The sequence below is a fragment of the Martes martes genome (assembly GCF_963455335.1).
Source record: "Martes martes genome assembly, chromosome: 17".
Lineage (NCBI taxonomy): Eukaryota > Metazoa > Chordata > Mammalia > Carnivora > Mustelidae > Martes > Martes martes.
In genome coordinates, this window is record NC_137905.1 from 49794861 (window position 1) to 49820286 (window position 25426).

General features: G+C 49.1%; 1 long non-coding RNA gene across 1 annotated transcript; it reads right to left on the reverse strand.

Moving 5' to 3' along the window:
• Positions 1-2070: 2070 nt before the first annotated feature.
• On the reverse strand, positions 2071-13294 carry LOC308358767. The gene is made up of 3 exons (XR_013968337.1): positions 13145-13294; positions 12647-12766; positions 2071-3675 (listed from the first exon to the last, which is right to left on the reverse strand). It is a non-coding gene; the product is annotated as an uncharacterized lncRNA (long non-coding RNA).
• Positions 13295-25426: the final 12132 nt, after the last annotated feature.

The following is a 25426-nucleotide window of genomic DNA, read 5'->3' on the forward strand; positions in this document are numbered from 1 at the left end:
TAGGAGCAGACTCACCTCCCTCCCTGCTCCCCTGCATCCCTCCCTCTCTCACTTCCCTCCCTCCTCAGTCCTCTGCTCTTTCTTCCAGCCACAAACAACCTTCCCCCGGGGCCTCTGAAACACCAGCTTCCTCTCTGCTCAGGCTGTTCCCTCTGCCTGGAGCTCCCTTCCCCCACCTCTTCACCAGACTGACATTTATTCGGGAGACATGCGCTTTCTTCCTTCACATGACAAAGATTTGACATCCATCAACTTTGGGGGACGGAGAGGGGGTGGCTGCCAGGGATTTGGGAGCCGGAACTGAGGACAGGCGGCATCCTAAGTGACCAGGCAGAAAATAAAGGAGACAACAGAAAGTACAAACGGGACTTTTTTTAAAAAAGTTCAATACTGCAAGAATAACCGCAGCCTGACTGAGAGGGAGCCCTCCAAGTGAGGAAGGGAGAAGAGAAAAGCAGGCAGAAGGAACAGCAAGTACGACGGCTCAGAGGCTTGGAAATGAGCTCCAAGAGCTCGAGAATCAGAGAAACAAGGCCAGCACAGCAGGATTTAAGGGAATGAGGGAACGTGTCATCAGATGCTGCCGAAAAGATAAGTGTCTGTGTGTTGTAGACTGTAAGGAGCCTGGTACCCCCTCCTCCAGGAAGCCCTCTTTGACTGCATCAAGTGCCCCCCACCCCAAGCCTGTTCACTCTAGGGTTGTCACTCTCTAGTCACTGGCCCAACTCCCGCAATGCCCTGTGAGGGCAGGGCCGGTCACCACTGTGTCCCTAACACTGCCCAGCACATGGCTGGGTACACAGCAGGTACTTGGTAAATGCCTTAGAAGGCTCTCCTTCTCTGCCTCCCTGACTCCCCTCGGCCTCGCCCCTTCCTGACTCTGCCCTGCATTCCTGAGCTCCCCATCTGGCTACTTTCTTTCATCCCATCCTCAAAAGCTCCTCTGGGGAGGATTCCCAGCTCCAGTCCCTCTCCTGGGCTGCAGGCCCAGAGGTGAAGGCTCTGAAGTGGTCAGATCAAACACTTCCAGGGCTGGGCTTGGGCCGGGCCAGTGTGGGGAGGCTCAGAGGAGATGGAGGTTCCCAGGCGTGGGTGGAGAAGGGAGGAGAAGGGAGGGGGGATGGGCAGGGCGAGCCCCCCATCGTCATGACAACACATGACTTTCAGTGGCTCATTCATTTTGTGCCAGATGCTGGGCTAATCTTTTTTTATTTTATTTTTTTATTTATTTGACAGATAGACAGCGAGAGAGGGAACACAAGCAGGGGGAGTGGGAGAGGGAGAAGCAGGCTTCCTGCAGAGCGTGGAGCCCAACATGGGGCTCGATCCCAGGACCCTGGGATCATGACCTGGGCTAAAGACAGACGCTTAATGACTGAGCCACCCAGGTGCCCCTGGGCTAATCTTTAAAAAATAATAAAATGTATTGGGGCACCTGGGTGTCTCAGTGGGTTAAAGCCTCTGCCTTCGGCTTGGGTCATGATCTCAGGGTCCTGGGATCGAGCCCCGCATCGGGCTCTCTGCTTGGCGGGGAGCCTGCTTCCCTTCCTCTCTCTCTGCCTGCCTCTCTGCCTACTTGTGATCTCTGTCTGTCAAATAAATAAAATCTTTAAAAAATAATAATAATACAATGTATTAATTTAAGTGGGTAAGATGTAGTCAGAATGCATGAATCAGAAGACTCAAAAGGGAAAAGTAAGTATTTCTATTTTGCAGTTTTGTTTTTACAGATTTATTTATTTGAGAGTGGGGGAGAGGCAGAGGGAGAGAGAGAATCTCAAGCTGAGAGCAAAGCCCAGTGGGGGACTCGATCTCATGACCCTGAGATCATAACCTGAGATGCAATCAAGTGTCAGACTCTTAACCAACTGAGCCACCCAGACGCCCCTCTATTTTACAATTTTCAAAGGGTGGAAGAAAGTACCTGTCACGTTGGGTGTGGGCAGCTCCCATTTTTAAACAATGTGTTTCTGCTGTCCACCCAGTTCCTCCTCCTGAAGGCAGCTCTTATTACCAGTTTCACTTGAGATAATTGTTTCTTTGTTTTTTAAATATTTTATTTATTTATTTGACAGACAGAGATCACAAGTAGGCGGAGAGGCAGGCAGAGAGAGAGGAAGGGAAGCAGGCTCCCTGCCAAGCAGAGAGCCCGATGTGGGGCTCGATCCCAGGACCCTGGGATCGTGACCTGAGCCGAAGGCAGAGGCTTTAACCCACTGAGCCACCCAGGCACCCCTCACTTGAGATATCTGTTTAAAAAAAATATTCATAGGCACCTAGTATGTGCCCGGCACGGTCGTAAGGACTAAGGCTATAAGGGTGAGTGATGGAGGGGGCTGGGGAGACTCGGTATGTTTTATAGAAAGGTCAAAGAAGATCAAACAGCTGTCTTGTGTGCTGGTGGAGATGACCCAGAGTCCTAGGTTTCAGAGGAGAAACAGAGGAGAGAGACGAGAATGGCTGGCACGTCGTCCCTCCCGAGGCAAGACCAGAAAGGTCCCCAGGCTTAAGAGTGTAGCCTGTCACCAGCAAGAAAGGTGTGTTTTCCAAAGGCAGCCACAACAATCTCTCCCATCCTACATGCTCTCACAGTGTGACCATGATGTCCCTCCCCCTGCGCGTGTTCTGTGCGAGGGTGTGTTCCCTCCCCCTTGAACCTGGGCAAAACCTTGCGGCTGTTGTGACCCCATGAAGTATGGAGGAGGGGAGGCTGCCAAGGCTCATGGTCAAGTGCCAGGCACTTCCCACCTGCTTTTAGGACACTCGCTCTTGGAACCCAGCCACCATGGTCTGAAGCAGGCCAAGTAGCCCACCCAGAGAGGTCCCATGAAGATACTCCGGCTGATGTCCCAGCCAGCAACTGCCACCACCAGTTGCTAAACGGGAGTAACGACTCCTCCAGCGGATTCCAGCTTGTAGCCTGGAGTCGCCCCCACACACACCCCCCCATTCTGCAACTCTCGCCAGTGGTGGCCCCAGACATCAGGGAGCAGAGACAAGCTGTCCTTGCTGTGTCTTGTTCAAAGGCCTGCCCTACGGAATCCATGGATGTAATACAGGGGTGTTGAACAGTGCTAAGCTTGGGGGTTGTTGGTTACGCAGCAGTGGCGGATAACTGGTATACCAAGAAACAGGAGGAAAGAGGTAGATGGGTAGTAGGAGTCTGTGGAAGTTTTCTTCTGGTGGGTTCTCTTCTCTCAGTGACGTAGGAAGCAAAGTCCCCGCTGACAGTGGGCAAGAAGGGAGGAGATGTAGGAGTTTGAGCTGTCTAGGAAACAGCTCGAGTCCATCCACGAATGAACGGATAAGCCAATTGTGGTATATCCACACAAAGGAACATTCTTCAGGATCCATCCTTCCATGTCTCCATAAAGCTGGTGTGAATGTCCCAGGCGACGCCCTCAGCGCCCAAGAGCATGAACAGTGCCCTCAAGAGAGGCACCTGCCAAGCTCTTATTAGGCCATGCTCCAGAGTCATTTTCCAGTTTCTAATTGCGATGATGAAGCTTGATTACACGGAAATCACTGGTGATCACGGAGCTCCGGAAATTGCTGTGAAACTTACAGACCCGTCTCATTAGTTTGGTTTCATGGCGCTGACAACCGCAGCTGGCATCGCGGACCCAAAGGAAGTAGAACAAAAACACGCAGGAAGGAAGATCTGGCAGCTTTTTCCTAGAGATGGAATATTTACATACAAATAAAATACCTCAATGGGGGAAAAAAAATGAAATGAAATTCTGACACACACTACGACATGGAGGAACCTGGAAAACATTATGCTAAGTGAAAGAAGTGAGACACAGAGGATAAATATTGTAGGGTCCCATGTCTATGAGCTATCCAGAACAGACAAATAAAGACCAAAAGATAGTGGGGATAGTTGCATAACATGCTGAACGTGCTTAAAGACTCTGAGTTTAACACTTTTCAATGGTTAAAATGATAAATTTTGTTATGCTTTTTTTTTTTTTTTTGGTAAGTTCTACCCCCAACATGGGGCTTGAACTCACGACCTGGAGATCAAGAGTTGCATGCTCCAGGTGCCTGGGTGGCTCAGTGGGTTAAGGCCTCTGCCTTCGGCTCAGGTCATGATCCCAGGGTCCTGGGATCGAGCTCCACATTGGGCTCTCTGCTCAGCGGGGAGCCTGCTTCCTCCCTTCTCTCTCTGCCTGCCTCTCTGCCTACTTGTGATCTGTCTGTCAAATAAATAAATAAACTATTTAAAAATAAATAAATAAATAAGATCTTAAAAAATAAAAAAATAATAAAAATTTAGGTTTTGGAAGAGCAAAGGGGCTAGGGCTCAGACAGCCAATTTCCAGACAACGTTAGTGCCACCTTGAGGTCCAAGGTGCTGAAGTTAACATGAGACCTGGCGTCGTGGTTCCAGATTTTTCTCCAGCCACTCAGCAGAGCGGCTGCAGCCCAGATGAGGCAAACAGCTGGGTGTCTTCCTAGGAGACCAATGAATGAGAGGGAGCAAGGGAGTTGAGGGTGGGGGACACAGGCTCTCAGCTGGGTGACGGCTGAGTGGTCATGAGGGGCCTGAGTCGGCATCACGCAGTTGGATTAATGGAATGGAGGTCCTGGTGGAACTGAAGGAGCTGGGACACCAGGTGGAGTGAAAGGGAAAAGTGCTGGTGTGGGCTGCTAGAAGTTGAGACGGTGGAGGAAGCGTGTGGTTGTCAGGAGTGACAGGTGTCTGCTCTGGCCACAGGACAGAGGGAGGGACGAAGGGCGGGCGGGAGGCAAGGTCTTTGGAGGAGGAGAGGTCAAGGCACTGAGGAGCCAGCCCACGGGAACAGCCATCTCTGCATTTTGAAACGTCCAAGGGGCGCCTGGGAGGGCTCAGTCATTAAGCGTTGGATCCCTGATCTGGGGAGAGGAGGAGGAAGCCATGGGGGTGGGGGTGTGCAGTGGATGTAGGGGTGTCTGTGGTCATCAGGAAAAACTTTCATAATATTTGCTCCCTCAACAAATATTTATGGAGGGCCCACTCTGTGCCAGGAACTGTGCTAGCACCGGGGGCATAGTGGTAAATGAAATGGAATCCCAGTCTTCTCGGGGCAGGCATTCTCGTCGTAGGAGGGAGCAGATAACGAAGAGACCAGCAGAACACAGAGAACGGTGCTGTCCAACAGAAACAGAGTGGGAGCCCCATAGGTCATTACTTTTCTAGTAGCCACATTAAAAAAAATAGGCAAAATGAATGTTCATAATATTACTAAAGTAATCCAGGTAGGCAGAATAATGGCTCCCAAAGATGCCCACATCCTAGTTCTCTGGACCCGTGAATGTGTTAACTTACACACCAAGGGAGTCTACAGATGCGGCTACAGTAAGCTCGACATGGGAAGATTATCCTGGATCATCCTGGGGGTGGGGAGGGGGTCTACTGTAATCACGGGTCCTAATAAGGGAAAAGGGAAGGCAGGAGAAACAGAGAGAGGGGGAGATCTGATGACATCAGCAGAGGTTGGAGTGAGGCAAACGGGGTCGAGAACCAAGGAATGTGGGAAGCTTCTAGAAGCTGGAAAAAGCAAGGGAACGGATTTAACCCAAGAGCGTTCAGAAGGAACGCGGCTTGATTTTAGCCCTATAAGGATTTATAGGATTCTAGCCCTATAAGACTCATTTCAGACCTCTGGAATTGTAAGATAACAAATTTGTCTTCTGTTGAACCACCGAGCTGGGCGGGATTTGTTACAGCAGCAGTAAGGAACTAAGACGCCCATTAAGCCAAAATGTTATCATTCAACATGTATTCAACATAGAAATTATGGTGATATTTGGCCTTCTGCTTTTTTTTCATATCATATCGTCATAGTCCAATGTGTATTTGGTACCTACAGCACATCTAAAGTTGGATTTGACATTTCCTTTTTTTTTTTTTAAGATTTTATTTATTTATTTGACAGACAGAGATCACAAGCAAGCAGAGAGGCAGGCAGAGAGAGAGGAAAGGAAGGAGCCTCCCTGCTGAGCAGAGAGCCCGATGTGGGACTCGATCCCAGGACCCCAGGATCATAACCTAAGTCGAAGGCAGAAGCTTAGCCCACGGAGCCCCCCAGGTGCCCCATAGACCCAGATGGCCAAACCAAGGCTCAAAAAGATAAAACTGCTTAGCCAAGTTCATTCATGATGGTTCGATCTATTTCTAGTGGGATTTCATGTTGGAATTGGACCAGAGGATTCTGGAGTTCCTGGAGACGGAGAGGTGTCTGAGAATGGTCATTACTAAAGAGAGAAATGAGGGCTGACTGGATTTACCAGATAGGAAAGCCAGCTACAAAGCTATAATAATCAACGCAGTGGGGTTCCAGCAAAGGAATGGACAAGATGGGGAAAGAGAATCGAGTGGCCACGAGTGAAGCCCAGCTGCATGGGAATTTAATCAATGGCAAAGGTGGTAACTCCGTGCAGTGAGATAACAAGAGTTTAACAAGTGGTTTTGACACACAGGTGAAGGCAATTGTGCCTCTGTTGCACACGGCATTTTTATTTTTATTTTTATTTATTTATTTTTAAAGATTTTATTTATTTGACAGAAATCAGAGCTAGGCAGAGAGGCAGACAGAGAGAGGGGGAAGCAGGCTCCCGCAGAGCAGAGAGCCCGATGCGGGGCTCGATCCCAGGACCCCGAGATCATGACCTGAGCCGAAGGCAGAGGCCTAAACCCCTGAGCCACCCAGGCACCCCGTACACGGCATTTTTAAAAAAAGATTTTACATATTTATTTGAGAGTGAAAGAGAGTGTGAGGCAGGGGTAGGAGAAGAAGACGAAGAGAGACAGGCAGACTATGCACTGGGTGCAGAGCCTGACTCGGGGCTTGATCTCACAACCCTGAGATCCCAACCTGAGTCGAAATCAAGAGTCGGACACTCACCACCTGAGCTGTCCAGACACCCCTGTTGCACATGACATTAAAAGATTGGATCCAGGGGCACCTGGGTGGCTCAGTGGGTTAAGCATCTGCCTTCGGCTCAGGTCATGATCCCAGGGTCCTGAGATCCAGCCCCACATAGGGCTCTCTGTCAGCAGGGAGCCTGCTTCCCTTCCTCTCTCTCTGCCTGCCTCTCTGCTTGCTTGTGATCTCTGTCTGTCAAATAAATTTAAAAATCTTAAAAAAAAAAAAAAGTTTGGTTCCAGAAAAATCGAAGATGTAAATGTAAAAATTGCAACAGTTGGGATGCCTGGCTGGCTCTGTCGGTTGGGCATGTGCCTTCCTCTCAGGTCACGATCCCAGTGTCCTGGGATCAAGTCACGTATGGGGCTACTTCCTCGGTGGGAAGCCTGCTTCTCCCTCCTGCTTGTGCTCTCTCTCTCTGACAAACAAACAAACAAACAAACAAATAAATAAATAAAATCTTTTTAAAAAATGCAACAGTAAAACCATACAAGAAAATACAGGTTCCAACTATTTAGGGGGAAGGGGAGCAGGAGGAGTACATTTTCAGATGGGAATCTCAGACATTAACAGAAAAGAAAGACGTATTTGACATTAAAAGCAAAAAACATTTGTGTGGAAGGAAACAACAAAACATAAACAAGGCCTATAGGCAGATGACAAATGGGGAGCGATTACTCGCAATGCCGACAACGTATAAAGGTTTAACGTAAGTAGTAAGTATTTGCAAACCAATAAGACAAACACTCCAGAAGAAACATGGGCAAAGGGTTTGAATAGATAATTTGCAGAGCAGTAAAACGAATAGGCTAGTAACATATATGAAAAGATATGAAAAGTCTCCTTCTTTTACACCCCCTAAATGGTACGAATTTCAGAGGGCTGTGCACATGCTGCTGGGTGTGGTCTATGGGAAAGGGCACGTTCCTCTATCACTGATGGCAATGAGAATTGTGACAGCCTTTTTGAAAGGGAATCTGGCAGCATTTATCACAATCTATAATCTATGTCCATTGAAAGAAATGCATCTTTGCCCTTGACTCAGCAACCCTACCGCCGGGAATGCATCCCCTGGAAACGGAGTCTCCAGGGTGAGCTAAAGGCCCGGATGGGTAGGTTCTCACTGCAGGACTGGAGTAGCAAGAAGCTGGGAATCAGAGATGAAAAACTATCCTTAGGTTGAAAAAATAGTGACTCACCTACTTTGTGAACTCTTTTCTTTTTTAAGATTTTATTTATGTATTATTTGAGTGAGAGAGAGAGAGAGAGTGCGCATGCGTGTGCCCCCAAGGGCAGGGGTGGGGGCAGAAGGAAGGGAGGGGGAGACAGAACCTCTAGCAGACTCCGAGCTGAGCACGGAGCCCACTGGGGGGCTCGATCTCACGACCCGGAGACCATGACCCAAAGATCCCGACCTGAGCTGAAACCAAGTGTCAGAGGTTTAAATGATTGAGCCACCCAGGCGCCCCCACTTTATAAATGCTTCAGGCAGCCATCCCACACGGCAAGCCAGGATCCATTCTGGAGGACTTCCTCCAGGGCTCCTGGACTTCAGCTCCGAAGGAGTATCTCCAGGGAGTGTTTAAAAATTCCGACCTTCAGGGGGCGCCTGGGTGGCTCAGTGGGTTAAAGCCTCTGCCTTCCGCTCAGGTCATGATCCCAGCGTCTGGGGATCGAGCCCCGCATTGGGCTCTCTGCTTAGCAGGAAACCTGCTTCCCCCTCCCTCTCTCTGCCTGCCTCTCTGCCTACTTGTGATCTCTGTCAGATAAATAAGTAAAATCTTTAAAAAAAAAAAAAAAAATTCCGAACTTCAGGCCACACCCCAGAGCAGCCAAACCAGAGATCCCCGAACCAAGGGATCAGGATTTTGTAAAATTTGTCAAATTTCCCCTAAGGAAAGCCAAGGGCTAGCCAGAGTGAAACCACTGTCTTAGAGGGATTTCCCACCACATAAAGTAAAGAAGGAAGATGCTGGGCTGTGAGTAGAGTGAGCCCCAAGGAAAAACAGCCTGCTGTGTATTGGTTTATTTATTTTTTAAGATTTTATTTTTAGGGGCGCCTGGGTGGCTCAGTGGGTTAAGCCTCTGCCTTTGGCTCAGGTCATGATCTCAGGGTCCTGGAATTGAGCCCCGCATCAGGCTCTCTGCTCGGCGGGAAGCCTGCTTCCCTTCCTCTCTCTCTGCCTGCCTCTCTGCTTAATTGTGATCTCTGTCAAATAAATAAATAAAATCTTTAAAAAAAAAAAAAAGATTTCATTTTTAGTAATCTCCACACCCAATGTGGGGCTCAAACCTGCAACCCCGAAATCAAGAGTCACCCATTCCTCCCAAGGAACCAGTCAGGTGTTGCCGTATTGGTTTAATAAGCTACATGCCAGGCCCTCTTGGAAGCGTGTCATCCCCATAACAACTCAGTGATGTGGGACTGTAATTATCCCCATTTTACAGATGGGAAAACTGAGTCACAGAGTAGTTCAGGCACCTGCCCAAAGCCACAGGATATTAAGGGGCAGAGCTGGGATTGGAACCTAGGCCATGCGGCTCCAGAAGCCATGTTGTGCTCTTAACTGCTACACTGTATGTACATATATCCGTATTCAAATATATATTCCTACTTCATGTATGCAGTATTCCTCTGTGTATATTTCTAGAACTCCCGTCTTCCCATATTTTCTATACACAGTTTTCACATAAAATACTCATATATCTGACATAGAATATTCTATATTCTCATGTGTATTACTATAATATAGTTTTCCTATATATTATATTCCTGTCAGTTCTTATCAATACAATACTCGTATGTATTCTTTTTTTAAACCAAACTGATTTAGTTATTTTAATTTTTTTAAATATTTTACTTATGTATTTATTTGTCAGAGAGAGAGAGAAAGCACAAGCAGGGGGAGCAGCAGGCAGAGGGGGGAAGCAGGCTCCCCGCTGAGCAGGGAGCCCGATGCGGGACTCGATCCCAGGGCCCTGGGATCATGACTTGAGCAGAAGGCAGACGCTTAACCAACTGAACCACCCAGGTGCCCCCAGTTACTTATTTTTGAGTTTTATTTATTTAAGTAATCTCTCCACCCAACATGGAGCATGTGACTCTTAATCTCAGGGTTGTGGGTTCAAGCCCCACACTGGGTACAAAGATATTTAAAAAAAAAAACAAAAACTTGTAAAGGATCCAGATGAACTCCAAGATGAAGAGGTACATAGGGAAAGTTCTGGAAGGATCCTGAGCACAGACGCTTCTGCCCCTGTGGAACTGGGATGAGGCACCCTCCCAAAAGGTAGATGGGTTTACCAACCCTGAAGCCTATCAAAGCTTGTCATTTAAGAATTTTGTTTTAATAGAGGGGTGCCTGAGTGGCTCAGTGCATTAAGCGTCTGCCTTCAGCTCAGGTCATGATCCCAGGGTCCCTGGATCGAGCCGCACGTCATCACTGGGAAATAAAGTGCTTGGCAAAACCGCCTTGCCCCTTGGGAAAGAGAAGCCTCCAAAAACGTTAAGTTAACCTTTAAGAGCAGCCTCAGGCCATGTTGCAAACGAAATAGAAATCTTTCAGAAGATACGCCTACGGATCCATAGAAAAGGAACAATTAAACTTTAAGCTAAAAATAACCAAAACCACAGGAAAATGTCATTACTTTTTTTTTTAGAGTTTTTATTTTTTAAATAATCCCTCCATCCAAGGTGGGGCTCGATCTAGGGACCGAGATCAAGAGTCAGGCGCTCTGACTGAGCCAGCCAGGCGCTCCAACTTTGTTACTATTTTAAACTCCATACAGTGCTCTACTAATATTGAAATTACCCATCTCTCCTAGATAATGAAAATGAATTCATAATTTTAGTCATGAGATTACTGTCGGCTTTCTTTTTCAAAATCCTCAGTATAAAATTTCCAAGTACGTTGGGGCACCTGGGTGGCTCAGTGGGTTAAGCCTCTGCTCAGATCATGATCCCAGGGTCCTGGGATAGAGCCCCTCTTCCTCTCTCTCTGCCTGCCTCTCTGCCTACTTGTGATCTCTGTCAGATAAATAAACAAAAATCTTAAAGAATCTTTAAAAAAAAATTCAAGTACGTTAATTGTGATTAAAAAGGGAAAACTGGATGGGGTACCTGGGTGGCTCAGTCGTTAAGCGTCTGCCTTCGGCTCAGGTCCGCATCCCAGGGTCCTGGGATAACCCCTGCATCAGGCTCCCTGCTCTGCAGAAATACTGCTTCTCCTCCTCCCACTCCCCCTGCTTTTGTCCCCTCTTTCACTGTGTCTCTCTCTGTCAAATAAATAAATAAAATCTTTAAAAAAATTAAAAAATAGGGGCGCCTGGGTGGCTTAGTGGGTTATGCCTCTGCCTTCGGCTCAGGTCATGGTCTTGGGGTCCTGGGATTAAGCCCTGCATCCGGGCTCCTTGCTCAGCAGGGAGCCTGCTTCTCCCTCTCCCTCTGTCTGCTTACTTGTAATCCCTCTCTCTGTCAAATAAATAAATAAAATCTTTAAAAATTTTTTTTAAAAATAAAAAGAGAAAACTGGAGGGCCTGGCCGGCTCAGTCAGCCAGAGCACGCGACTCTTCATCTCAGAGTCATGAGTTCAAGCCTCATACTGGGCATGGAGCCTACTTAAAAAATAATAATAATAAAAAACAAAAAGGGAAAACTAGCTGATGTAAAATTCCTTTAAGTTAAAATGGGAAATGGGGCGCCTGGCTGGCTCAGTCCTTGGAGAGTGCAACTCTTGATCTGGGGGTCGTGAGTTTGAGCCCCACGTGAGGTGTAGAGATTCCTTAAAAATAAAATCTTTCAAACAAGAGAAATAAAATGGGAAAGTAAACTGGGGAAAGAAAATAATGGTTCTTAAAGCGCTTTCGTCTCCAGCAGTTTTCCCCCAACACACACTCACACTCATGCTCACAGACACACTCCCTGGAGATGGGGGGGAGTCACTCTGGTGACCAGCTCTATCCCAAGGCTGTATAGGGACCCCACACTAAGTCACCCCATTAGCACAAACTCAGGGGTGATCAAGAGGGGCTCCTTATGAAAAGCAGAGGGGCAGTTCTGAGTGTGGGCTGGACTCAGGAAGTCCCCTGCAAGGAGCAGAATATACCAGAACTAAAGGAACATCCCTTCTGAGATTGGGTTGTGAGAAGATTTCGCTTTCCACCTCGAGTTCTTGCCCTCTCCCTCATCAGGGGCTCTGGATGAATCCAGCTGCCATGTGTTAAAAGACAAACGAAAGCATCTTAAACAGTTTAAAGTTTTATCTGAGCAAAAACCAACGGCACTGGGGAGTACCCAGCCAGAAGGTGTTAGGCACCCGCTCCAGGGACAGGAGCCAGGGAAGGACTTTTGTAGAGAAGACCCAGCAGCAATGCAAGGAAATCATCCTGTTGACTGCAGCTGGGCGTTGGCCTTATTTGGAGAAGCTGGCTCTGACTGGTTGTCCTTAGGGTTCCCGGTCTATAACTTGAGGCTTAGGGCTGGGTTGGCTCACCTAAGCTGTGAAGGTATTAGAGCCCCTCCAGTCTAATGGCCTCCTTGTTTAAGTGGACACAGGTCATGAGAACCTCAGGAGAAGGCCAGAGGCCCAGCCAACAGCCACGAAGGAACCGAGGCCTCCTACCCTTAATCACCTGGGGGAACTCGGAAGCAGACACTCCAGACCCAGCCCGACTACCGCCTCAAGACCGACCCTAAGACGCAACTTCCCGGCTAGGTCGCTCCTGGATTTCTTACCGTGAGATCACCGTTTATTGGTTCCCGGGCACCCGGGTACATCGAGTCCGTTAAGCGTCGGACTCTTGGCATCAGCTCAGGTCTTGGTCTCAGGGTTGTGAGTTCGAGCCCCACATTGGGCTCCAGGTTCGGCAAAAAAAAAAATAAATAAATAAATAAATAAAAAATAAAAATTTGTTGTTGTTGTTTTAAATTGCTAGATTTGGGGGTAATTTGTGATGCAGCAGCAGATAACAAATACGTACCTGCATAAAAGTTTATTTAGAGAAACAAACTTTCTATAGCTCCCCAGTATCTTGGGACAAAGCTCATGCCTATGACTCCCTATCCCCCCCATTGACCTTTCCGGCCCTGCCTGTTCCCACATCCTTTGTGCTTTCTCAAGTACATCGGAAAGGCCACACGTAGAGTCACACCGCCAGGGTGTGATTCCTTCTGTGACCGGTAAGTCTGCGCTGTGCGAGTGGCGGTCTCGGTCCTTGCATTCCCTAGATTTACCACGGAGATCTGCGCTCAGCCAGAAGGAAAGGAGCACGCACAAAGCGGTTTATTAAAGCGAAAGTACACCCGCAAGCTGGGAGGGCCGGCAGGTGCGGCTAGGTGGAACGGGCCCCTGGGTCGCTTTGGGACTGGATCTTACCGGGTCTCTCCGGGCTGGGAGGAGCCGGGACTTAACAGCTGGGTGGTCCCCGACGGAGGCTGCGCCCGATCCTTTCGGAAACTCCTCCCACAGGTTGGGAGGGGGAGATTTAGACAACCCGAGGAGTGTCCTTGAACAGTACCCACAGCCTTGCTCCAAGGGGCGGGGCCGCACTGCAAGGTCAATGTATTATAATGAGTCTAGGGGTTACCCTGGGGCAACAGTGGCCGCGGAGAGCGCTCGTCCTGCACCTGTGGCTCCCGATCTGTCGGCCGCAAGGTCCTGGAAGGCACAAGCTCAAGATGTTAAGCCCCAGGCTTATAAAGTGTAACCTCTTTATCACGGGCCGGGGCCTCCAGCTCCTGTCTCTGTCATTCCCCTTCAAGGACGTGGGACTCTGCCTCCGGGCATTCCTTCCACAGGTCCCCTCTAGCTCCTTCTACCTAACAGATCCACGGCTTGCAGTGGTGTGACCTTAGCAGAGTCATTTGCCCTTCCCCGTGTCTCCTATAAATCAGGGCCTCCCCACGGCCTGATGGGACTGGAAGGTTGCGTCATAGGGTGACGGTGAGGAGTGAATGGGCTAGCAAAGTGCTTAGAAGGCCTGGGACACAGATGCTTTTTTAAGTCTTTGCTATTATTGTTCCCATAATACTCTAGCCACAGAAATACTGTATTTTCCCTAGGGTGACGTCACTTGCCCTTTTTTTCCTGACCTTTGCACATTTGCATTTCTCTCCTGGAGCCCTTGCCTTACCCCCTCTTCCTTTGGACTTGTGGTTATTCATCCTTTTTAGCTCTGATTCCCCTCCTCCAGGAAGCCTTCTCTGATTTCTCCCTCCAGGCCAGGTCCCATGCCCACTCTGGGATCCCCCAGCCTCCTGGGATCCCCTCTCCCTATCCAGCCCCAGTCTGGGTCATCTCTGTTCAGGAATAGGTCTGTCTCCACCCCTGGACCGTGAGCCCCCATGAGGGCAGGGCTGGAAGTATCTTGGTCCCTTCTATGTCCCCAGCACTGCCCAGCACAGCTCAGGGCCACGACAAGTACTCAGGAAGTGTTTGTTGAGAAAATAAGTCTCCAAAATCAGGGTATATGGGTATGTGTGTGGTCGGTGATAACAAAGCTGTTTTCAGTAGTACAGGACAACGTGTTATTTTTTATCACCAAAATACTGATATTTTGTCCTCTGATTTTTTTTTTTTTTTTTTTTGGTAATGTGCCATTAGAATCATTTGGATCATTTTTCCTGAGCGTTACAGGCTACTTCATGATTTCATATGAAACCAGGCTCACTTGTTCAGAAAACTTTCTCCCTCAGTGCTGAAAACCTTACAGATATCTTCCTGATGAAGAGTACCTCTTCTCCTCGCTCACCAGGGGGCTGAGCTTTGCCTTCTGTATTTTTTTAAAAAAATTTTAAACAATTCCATTTTTTATTTGAAAGAGAGAGCATGATGGGGGAGGCAGAGGGAGAGGCAGGAGCAGACTGCTAGGCTAGATCCCAGGACCCCTGGGATCACAACCTGAGCCTGAGCCACCCAGACACACCCTTCTGTTTTTTTTTTAATTAAACTTTTTATCCTGAGATAATTATATGCACATTGCAGTTTTAAGAAATAATGCAGAAAGAGCTTGTGTGCCTTTTACCCAGTTTCCTCCGGCGGAAACACGTTATAAAACTATGGTACAATTGATTCTCTTCATTCGCAAAGTGATGTTCTATAAAGTTGCCGCAAATGCTGAGTTAGCGAATACTGAACCACCACTCCTGGGGGGGGGGGGCGGAGGGGAACGTACAGGGTTAGGTGCTGACAGCTTCTGGTTACAACATGTTCATGGAACCATTAATATGTAACTTTGTTTCATGTGTGTTTCTGTTTAAAAACACTTTACATAATATCCGTTGTTGATTCCCTCGCATTGAACTCAGGCCAACAGTGCTATGAGCATGAAGCAAGCATCTCACGCCCACGTAAAAATCTTACCTATTTTCTCCCTAAGGCACATCCCAGCCTTCTTGGCGCCTCGAGACTCTGGACAGCACTTCAGCACTGGGTTTGGGGACTATTTTATTTTATTTTATTTATTTGACAGAGAGAGACACAGCGAGAGAGGGAACACAAGCAGGGGGAGTGGGAGAGGGAGAAGCAGGCTCCCTGCTGAGCAAGGACCCTGATGCGGGGCTCCATCCGAGGGCTATTTTAAAACAGCAAAATCACCAACAAAAAGCCCAAAAATGTGAAAAATGTGGCATTAAGTAGACCGTGAAAAGGACAGTTGTTTACAGCGTGGGAGCTGCAAAGAGAAGGGAGAGCGGCGCCTTGTTCAACCTCAGCCGGGAATGTGTGCGTCAGGCAACTCAAGTTTTTTGTTGCTTTGTACATGTCTGGGAATGACCCAGAAAGGGCCGCCAGGATTGACTTTGGTTTGTTTTTTTTTTTTTTTCCATATTTGCATTCACAAACGTGCAATCCACAAGTAAGGAGGATCGAAGCTCTAGTATCACAATCAGGACAACAGCAATAGTGAAGATACAGAACGTTTCATCCCAAGGGTGACCACCCCTCCACGAACACCTGTGTGGCCACTCCATTTTCTCTGCTCTCACCCCCTTCTGAGCCCCTAGTGACCCCTGATCTGTCCTACATTTCTAGAATTTTGTCGCATTATATAAATGCAATCACAGGACACATAACTTTTGAGATACAAGTGTATCGGTCGATGGTTTTTGATAAACACAGAGCGTGGTCTCTGGAGATTTGATACAAATGGCGTCAGACACTCTGTAGCTTCCGTGTCTGGCTTCTTTCATTGGACGAAATGTTTTCAAGGGTCGGCCTCGCTGTAGCATGGATCTGATCTGTTCATCTGTTGATGGATCTAAGTGCCTGACCCATATTTACTCATGCAAACCTCCCAACAGCTTTCTGAAGTAGGGACTGTTATTACTGCCCTCGTTGGACAGATGAGTAAACTGAGACCCTCTCTAGAGGCTGTGCGGGGCGGGGGGGGGGGGCTAGCAGGGAAGCTGAGATTCGAACCCAGGGCCTTTTGGCTTTAGTGGCCTCACGGTTGGTTGTGACTCTGAGCTATCCCACAGCATCAGAGTGACTCAGCACCAAGGAGGTCATGGCATCGCCTCCGGAGGTCGACAAGTCTGCGATTTTATGATATTTTAATGGGTGAAAGTCTGGTGATTCTCAGGCTTGCTGAGGGACATGCCGCTGCATGATGGGACACTGGAGATTTGCTTTGAAATACACACAGGTGTGCGCCCTGGGTGGGGCGCGAGGATACAGGGTCACCCAATAAGTTGGTAAGGAAAAACAGGCAACGACCGATGGAATGAAGATGTTCAGTCTTTTGGCTCAGCCTCTCACACCGACTCACCTGCAGCTCAAGGTGAAAGGATCGCCTGACCCCCCACAGGTTTGATCCCAGATCTGCCATTTCCTGGCTGTGACCCGCAGCTAAGCAACTTCACCTGTGGGAGTCTCATGACCCTTGCTTGCCCCGCAGCGGGGAGACCATCCGGACCCCGTCGGAGAACCCGCATGTCCAGGGCTAAGTGCAGTGAAAACTCAGCAGATGGGAGCTAGATGGTCTTGCGGGGGTGAGGTTGCCTGTCCGTGCCTCCGTCTCCTCATCTGTAAAATGGGACAGTCAGAGTCCCTACCTTTTAGAGCTGTGGAGAGGGTTCATTTGTTCATTCATGGACTATTTCATGAGCGTCTACTATGTGTAATTATTGCAGAACTACTCTTTTTTTTTTTTAAGGATTTTATTTATTTATTTGACAGACAGAGATCACAAGTAAGCAGAGAGGCAGGTAGAGAGAGAGGGGGAAGCAGTCCTCCCATCAAGCAGAGAGCCCGATGTGGGGCTCAATCCCAGGACCCTGGGATCATGACCTGAACCGAAGGCAGAGACTTTAACCCACTGAGCCACCCAGGTGCCCCAGAACTACTCTTTAAATTTTTTTAAAAAAGATTTTATTTATTTATTTGACAGACGGAGATCACAAGTAGGCAGAGAAGCAGGCAGAGAGAGAGGAGGAAGCAGGCTCCCTGCTGAGCAGAGAGCCCGATGTGGGGCTCGATCCCAGGACACTGAGATCATGACCTGAGCCGAAGGCATAGGCTTTAACCAACCCACTGAGCCACCCAGGCGCCCTACTCTTTAAATTTTTTTCAAAGATTTTGTTTATTTATTTGACAGAGAGGGACACAAGGAGAGCGGGAACACAAGCAGGGGGAGTGGGAGAGGGAGAAGCAGGCTTCCTGCTGAGCAGGGAGCCTGATGCGGGGCTTGATCCCAGGACCCTGGGATCATGAACTGAGAGAAAGGCAGACGCTTAACTGAGCCACCCAGGTGCCCCCCACAGCTACTCTTTGAACATGGGAATACAGCCTGGACCAAGGCAGCTTTCCTTGTGCTATGGAGCTGACACTCTAGTAGCGACGGGATACACACACATGTCAACTGGTGATAAATGCACTGGAAAGAAATCAGGAACTAAAACAGGTTCTGAGACAGATGGTGATATGGTATATGAAGAGAAGGATAACTATCTTTTTTTCTTTTTAAGTAGGCTCCATGCCCAATGTGGGACTTGAACTCATAACCCCGAGATCAAGAGTTACATGCTCTACCAACTAAGCCAGCCAGGAGCCCCAAGGACAACTATTTTCTATGGTGAGGTCAGGAGGTGATGTCTGAGCAGAGACCTGAAAGAGGTGAGAGAATGAGCCACACAAATATCTGGGGGAAGAGTGTCCCAGGCAGGCAGGGCCAGTGCAAAGGCCCTGAGGCAGGACCATGCCTCATTGGGTCAAGGAACAGCAAAGAGACCAGTGTGCATGGAACTCAGTGAACCAGGGAGAGAGGGTAAGGGGATGAGGGAAGAGAGGGGACAGAGGTGTCCTGAGTCCCCAGGAGGGATCCAAAGAGGGAAAAGACATCATGAACTTACTGTGAATGTATTCTGACACATGAGAAACTTTCTTTGGGGGACTAAAATGGTAGCAGCAAGAAGGGGCTTGCAACAGCTAAGGGAGGAGATGGTGGTGCTGGGACCAGGGTGGTAGCTGTGGGGGTCAGGCTTCCGATATATTCCAAAGGTTAAGCCAACAGGATTTCCTGCTGGCTGGGATGGGGGATGCGAGAAGCAGAGATGAGTCATGAATCCCTTCAAAGTTTCCAGCTTGTGTGCCCGGAAGGATGGTGGTTTCTATGCTACTCAAGGAAACAGGCTTCTGGAAGCTCTTAGCATCTTGCTATACACCAGAAGCAGCTGGCCTGTGCTATGTCAATTAGAGAGGATGTTTTCAGCCAAGTGCGGGCATCACGGAGAAGCAAAGGCAAGGCTGACCCACCCTAGCTAACCTTGACAAGACTCTGGCAGTTGATGGGCATGGAGCCAGCCTTGTCTCCTGCCTCCTGTTTACCCTCTGGGCTGGGCCAGCCTCTCCCTTCCTCGTCAGAAAGATTTTCTCCCATCTTTACCTTGAACTCACTCACAACCAGGTTAATGAAGTTCCCACACCCTTCTGCCAAGCCTATTTCGCTCACGTGGCTAGTTAACTACAGATAGGCTACATCTCAGATGTTCCGTGTATGGTGCGAGGTAGAGATCTCCCATCCCATGTGCATAACCTACCTCTTTTCCCCACCTTCCAGGACTTCTGGAGCCCTTTTCCCCTTCCTCTTCTGCCCACTGTTTCCATTCAGTTGTCTCATTCTTATTGATTCATAGGAGTTCTTTATATATTGTGGACCCGAATCTCTCTGTCATTTACCTGTGTTGCAAAAACCTTCTCACAGCTAGTGGCTCATCTTTTCATTTTGTTTATAGCGTCTTTTGATGTCTAGAAGTTTTACTTTCAATGCAGTCTTTTCTAGATATCCCCAGTGGGGATAACCCACATCCTTCCCCCATGATCTGAAAGGCAGCTTCTGTCTCCTAGGAAAGCTCCATGAATGTAGGGGTCTGTTTTAGGCTGTCTGTTCTTCTCTGTCTTGTCTGCTCTTGTACAGATACCATGGTCCCTGAGTGGGCTGAGGCTGAATAATGATGATCTTGATTTCTGGTTAGGCAAGGCCTCCGTACTCTTCCGCAAAATGATCTTGCCTGATCTTATAGTTTTGTTTTCCCACCTGTGTTAGTTTCCTGGGGCTGCTTTAAGAAAGGCCCACAGAGGGGCTCCTGGGTGGCTCAGCTGGTTAAGCAGCTACCTCTTGGTTTTGGTCATCAAGGTCATGAGATGGAACCCTGCTTCGGGCTCCTCTGCTTGGGACTCTCTCTCCCTCAACCCCTGCCCCCTGCTCTCTCGCTCTCTCTCTAAAATAAATAAATACTAAAATCTCGAAGAAAGAGGAGGAAAAGAAGAAGATGATGATCTAGGGGCACCTGGCTGGCTCGATCAGTAGAGCATGCAACTTTTGATCTCAGGGTCGTGAGTTCAAGCCCCACGTTGGACACAGAGCCTACTTAAAAAGAAAGAAATACGATTCCAAAAAAGAGAGAGAAATCAAAAGATCTAGCCCTCGGGGCACCTGGGTGGCTCAGTGGGTTAAAGCCTCTGCTTTTGGCTCACATCATGATCCCAGGGTCCTGGAATGGAGCCCCACAACGGGCTCTCTGCTCAGCAGGGAGCCTGCCTCCCCCGCCCCTCTGCCTACTTGTGATCTCTGTCAAATAAATAAATAAAATCTTTAAAAAAAAAATCTAGCCCTCCTGGGCCCATGTGTCCACGTGGCAACAACTGGCCGAAGTGGAGAAGCGGCAGGTGGGCTCCACCTTCAAGGCTCTGCACCCCGCACCATGGTCTTGCGGGGCGGGGGGGGGGGGGGAGGGGGGAGGTGGTTACCCGCCCTAGTGGCAGCTGCCCTTCTCCCTCTCAGCCAATGGTCTTGCCTCCCACATCACCGACAAAATGGAAGCCATCGGAGAAAAAAACTGCTGTGAACTCTCATCACCTTCTGGGCCCCCCACCTAGCCCGGCTTCCCAGCTGCTGCTAGCAATGTGCTACTGCCTCCTGGTGGGCCCGGATTGCCACCCCCCCCAACACCCACTTTCCTGTGCCTTTAGGTGTCTCCTTGTCTATTGCATCACCCCATCTGCATAAAACATGCTATAACACTGTCCTTTTTTTTCCTTCTTTCCTCCCTCCCTTCCTTATTTGGTTCCTTCTAGTCTTTCTTTCTTTCAAGTGGGCTCCAGGGTGCCTGGGTGGCTCAGTTGGTTGGGTGACTGCTTTGGGCTCAGGTCATAACCCAGGGTCCTGGGATCGAGCCCCGCATCAGGCTCCCTGCTCAGTGGGGAGTCTGCTTCTCCCTCTTCCACTCCCCTGCTTGTGCTCTCTGTCAAATAAAGAAATAAAATCTTGAGAAAAAAAAATAAATAAAGTGGGCTCCACACCCAGCCAACTTGGGACTCGAACTCACGACCCTGAGATCAAGACCTGAGCTGAGATCAAGAGTTGGGCGCTTCCCTGACTGAGCCACCCAGGCCCTTGTCCATTTTACAAACAATCCCCATCTCCCTGATCTCACATCCCCCTCCAGCTACTGCACTGTTCTCTCTTATAGCAACACTTCCTCCAAGGAGTTTCTAGGGGCTTGTGCCCTGATCCTCTCTCACAGGCTCTCCAGAAACCACTTCTGATGGGTCCATGGAACGGACTCCACACTCACCCCTCCACCGGCCCTGACCTGTCCCGCACTGACCCCGCTTTATCAAATCCAGTGGCCAAGTCTCTGCTCTTCTCTGATGTGACCACTCAGAAGCTTTTCTTTTCTTTTCTTTCTGTTCCTTTTTTTAAAATTTTTATTTTATTTTTTTAAAAGATTTTATTTATTTATTTGACAGAGAGAGATCACAAGTAGGCAGAGAGGCAGGCAGAGAGAGAGAGAGAGGAGGAACAGGCTGCCCGCTGAGCGGAGAGCCCGATGCGGAACTCGATCCCAGGACCCCGAGATCATGACCTGAGGCGAAGGCAGAGGCTTTAACCCACTGACCCACCCAGGTGCCCTAAAAATTTTATTTTTGAATAATCTCTACACCCAGTATGGGGCTCAAACTCATAACCCTGAGAGCAAGAATTGCATGCGACCCCAACTGAGACAGCTGGGCACCGCTCTTTGTTTTCTTTTAAAAATTGAAGTATATTCACATGCCCTAAAATTCACCTTTTTCAAGTGTGCCATTCAGTAGTTTTCCATATACACACAAGATTGTGCAATCACCGTCACCCCCTAACTCCAGACCATTTCCATCACCACCGAAAAGGAAAACCCCTTATGTGCTGAGCAGTGACTCCCCTTCCTCCTCCCCACCCCCCAGCCCCTGGCAACCACTAAATCTGCTTTCTGTCTCTGTGCACCTGCCAATTCTGGACATTTCATACCCATGGAGTCCTACACTATGTGGTCTTCTGTGTCTGCAAGGTTCACCCATGTTCAGTAGTGTGTGTCCGGATTTCTTTCTTCTCTATGGCTGAATAACATTGCATTGTACGGATACTTGTTTTGTTTGTCTGTTCATCAGTTCATCGGGGGCATTTTTAAAAGTCAGATTATTGGGGCACCTGGGTGGCTCAGTGGGTTAAAGCCTCTGCCTTCGGCTCAGGTCATGATCCCAGGTCCTGGGATCGAGCCCCGCATCGGGCTCTCTGCTCGGCGGGGAGCCTGCTTCCTCCTCTCTCTCTGTCTGCCTCTCTGCATACTTGTGATCTCTGTCTGTCAAATAAATAAATAAAATCTTTAAAAAAAAAATAAAAAAATAAAAGTCAGATTATTGAGGCACAATTCGCATACACTAAAATCCATCCTTTTGGGGGCGCCTGGGTGGCTCAGTCATTAAGCGTCTGCCTTCGGCTTGGGTCCTGATCCCAGGGTCCTGGGATCGAGCCCCGCATGAGGCTCCCTGTTCAGCGGAGAGTCTGTTTCTCCCTCTGACCCTCCCCTCGTCTCATGCTCTCTCTCTCTCTCTCTCAACTAAATAAATACAATCTAAAAAAACCACAAACAAACCAAAAGCCACTACAAATAGCCATGTGCGGGTTTTTCCCCCTTTTGCAAATGCAAGGTCAATTTCATTCATTTATTTTAGAACCGATTTATTGAGATAGAATTCACGTCCTAATGCCATTCACCTATTTACAGCATACAGTTTGAGGAGTTTTAGTATTTTCATAGAGATGTGCAACGATCACCACGACTGATTTTAGAACACTTTCGTCCCCCCAGAAAGAAGCCCCATACCCTTTAGCTATCAACCCCCAACTCCCGCTCCCCCGAACCCTAGTCAACCGTTCATCTACTTTCTGTCCGTTTGGATTTACCTATTCTGAGAATCTCATATAAATGGAGTCCTATGACACATGGTCTCTGGGGGCTAGCCTTTGTTCACTTGGCATAGTGTTTTCCAAGTTCACCTATATTGTTGTGCGATTCAATGCTCCATTCCCTTTTAATGGCTGAAGACTTATCCCCTTGTGTGGCTATAGCATATCTTATTTGTCCATTTCTCGGTGGGGAGATGCCTGCATGGTCTCCACCTTTGGGCTGTTATGAATAATGCTGTTATGAACGCTCACATACGAGATTTGGTGCAAGCATAAATGTTCATGTCTCTTGGGCTCCCGTAGAGATCGCGTCCATAAACATTCTTTCTCTTGGATAAACAGGTAGGAGTGGGATTGCTGAGTCATAAGGTCGGTGTAATGTTTAACTTTGAAGAACCCCGCTAACTGTTTTCCAGAACAGCCACACCGTTTGGCCTTCCCACGAGCAAAGCACCGAGCTCCGGACGCTCCGAGGGCTCACTGGTGTTCGGTATTTCTAAATAAGCCATCCCAGGGCTCACTTCGGCAGCACACATGCTAGAAGTGGAAGGATCCAGAGATTAGCGTGGCCCCCGTTCTGATGGGGGGGGGGGATAGTGATCTGAACAGCACCCTCCACCTGAGGCCCCTTTCCCCTTGATTCAATCACGCGGCCTTGGATGCTTTTCGTTCTTTCTCACTGGCTGTTCCTTCTCTGTTAAGCATCAATTTCTCCTCTTCCTCCCCCCGCGATCCCTCGGCAAATCGCTTCTCTCCCTTCGTGCCTATCCCCCTGGGTGACCTCAGAGAGCTCCTGGCAATAAATACAGTCAGTGCTTCGGTGACTTTCAAATGTCCATCTCTGGCCCGGACCTCTCTCCTGAGCTCCAGACCTACGTGACCACGGCCGCCTCGGTGGAGACCCAAGAGTGCCAACTTGGCAAATTCTTCCCACTGTCTCTCGCTCCTGGAAAAGAAGATTCTGGGGGGGTCCCAGACGCTCAGGCTGTCGTATTGGGCAGCCCTGATTTCTCACCCAGCTGGCATCCAGTTGCCAGCAAATCCTGATTCCACCTTCAAAACGTGCCCCGAAGCTGCTCATGCCTCCTTCCTTCCGTTGCCTTGCCCCCTACCTTGGTCCATGCCAGTGTCCTCTCTAGCCGAGACTCTAGGAGTCACCTCCTTGGCTTTTTGGCTCCCGCCCTTGACTTCTTGAAACCAGATTTAGCAGCTCGTCGTCCCTCCTTGGCACAGGGCATTCCAGTGCCACATGTATGGTATGATTCTGTTTCAGTGGAATGTCCAGAACAGGCAAATTCACGGAGACAGAAAGAAGATTGGCAGGTTGGTAGGTTTCCTAGAGCTGGGGCAAGGTGATGAGGGATTGAGGGGTGAGAGCTAACGATACTGGTTTCTTTTTGGGGTGACGAAAATATTCTAAAATTGACAGTGGTGACAGTAACACAAGCCCATGAGTATACCGAAGACTGCTGAATTGTGCATTTGAAGAGGGTGATTTGTTTTGGTATGTGAGTTATATCTCGGTAAAGTTGTTACTGCCCTCCCCCCAGACTTGCCAAACTCCTTCCTGTGGCTCTCGTCTCACCCACAAAAAACCCAGTGTCCCCACCACAGCTTGTCAGGGTCACTGCCATCTGCTTCCCCCCTGCCCCACCGCCCACAATTCCTCTATTTTCTTTTTTTTTTTTTAAGATTTTATTTATTGTTTGACAGACAGAGATCACAAGCAGGCAGAGAGGCAGGCAGAGAGAGAGAGAGAAGCTGGCTCCCCGCGGAGCAGAGAGCCCGACATGGGGCTCGATTCCAGGACTCTGGCATCATGACCTGAGCCGAAGGCAGAGGCTTTAACCCACTGAGCCACCCATGTGCCCCGAATTCCTCTATTTTCTGAGCACATCACCTCCACTTCCCCCTTTGCCCACTCTGACCCCACCATGCTGTCCTGTTTGCATGTTCTGCCTCAGGAGCTTTGCACCTGCTATGCCTCTGCTTGGAACAGTCATCCCCTAAAATCTTCCATGGTTCATTCCCTTACTCCTTTTGCCCTCAGCTCAGGGTCACCTCCTCCAGAGAGGCTTCCCTGACCAGCATCTAGAACAGCAGAGCCATCCCTGCCCCGTTTTACTTGCCTCCACAACACTCCTGACTTTGTGACATACCCGCTGTTGGCTTAATTAGGCATGGCCCCATCACCCTCAGGAGACCTATCCTGCTCATTGTCGTACCCTCCCCACGGCTAAACAGTGATTGGCACATAGCAGGGGCCCAAGAAACATTTGCTGAATGCACACAACGCTCCGTGCGTCCTTCCCTCTCTGAGCCTCAGGCCCGCATGTCCAAAGGCCTCCTGATCGCCTTTCCTGGATGACCCGCCGTCTCTCAGACTCACTCTAGTGAGTGAGGGTGGTGCCCTCCCAAAACAGGTCCAGACCTGGGGCCCATGGAAGTGACCCTATTTGGAAAAAGGCTCTTTGAGGATGTAATTATGTTAAAGGACCTTGAGCCGAGATGGCGTAGATTATGCTGGTGGGCCCTAAACCCCATGGCCAGTGTGCCTCCAAGAGAAAGGAAAGGGAGAGGTCCAGGCCCAGAGTGAAGAGCCTGGGAAGAGGGCGGCAGAGATGGGGGTGGGGTGTGTGGCCCCCACTCAGGGCATGTCAGGAGAGAAGGGGCAAGGAAGGATCCCCTCCAGTGTTGGGAGGGAGCCCGGCCCTGCTGATGCCTTGATTTCAGACTTCGGGCCCCCAGGATGGTGAGGGGCTCCATTTCTCATTTCACGCCGCCAGTTTTG